This window comes from Penaeus monodon, chromosome 15 (assembly GCF_015228065.2).
Source record: "Penaeus monodon isolate SGIC_2016 chromosome 15, NSTDA_Pmon_1, whole genome shotgun sequence".
Lineage (NCBI taxonomy): Eukaryota > Metazoa > Arthropoda > Malacostraca > Decapoda > Penaeidae > Penaeus > Penaeus monodon.
The window spans coordinates 10,767,328-10,767,700 of NC_051400.1; the positions used below are offsets into that span (position 1 = coordinate 10,767,328).

The 373-nt window shown below is 25.7% G+C and overlaps 1 protein-coding gene across 1 annotated transcript in view; it reads right to left on the minus strand.

Annotated features, from left to right (window-relative positions):
• Positions 1-373, minus strand: part of LOC119582206 — an 8,860-nt gene that overhangs the window by 921 nt on the left and 7,566 nt on the right. The gene's annotated exons all lie outside the window — the stretch shown is intronic.

Sequence of the window (373 nt, forward strand, 5' to 3'; positions counted from 1 at the left end):
ACCAAAGAATTAAATTTTTTCCCCACCTTTATTTTTTGTGTGATATGGCACATAATTGGCTTTAATTAGTGTAACACTTTTTTAAAAATTACTTCAAACCCCTTTTTCCTTTACTAGAATTGATTTATATAAAGCCAGATGTGGACAGACATAAGTTATTATGAGTTAGAAGTTATTTATGGGTCATTTGCATAAATGTTATAAAAATGATGTTATTAACAGAAGAAACTCATTTATATAATTGTCTTTTTATGGAAAAAAAATTCATTATGTTGGTAAAATTAATTGCTGTTTGTACACCTGACCGATAACACAAACAACTGCATATATTCTATGGAATGGAATTAGTAATCAATATATATAATCTTTTTTT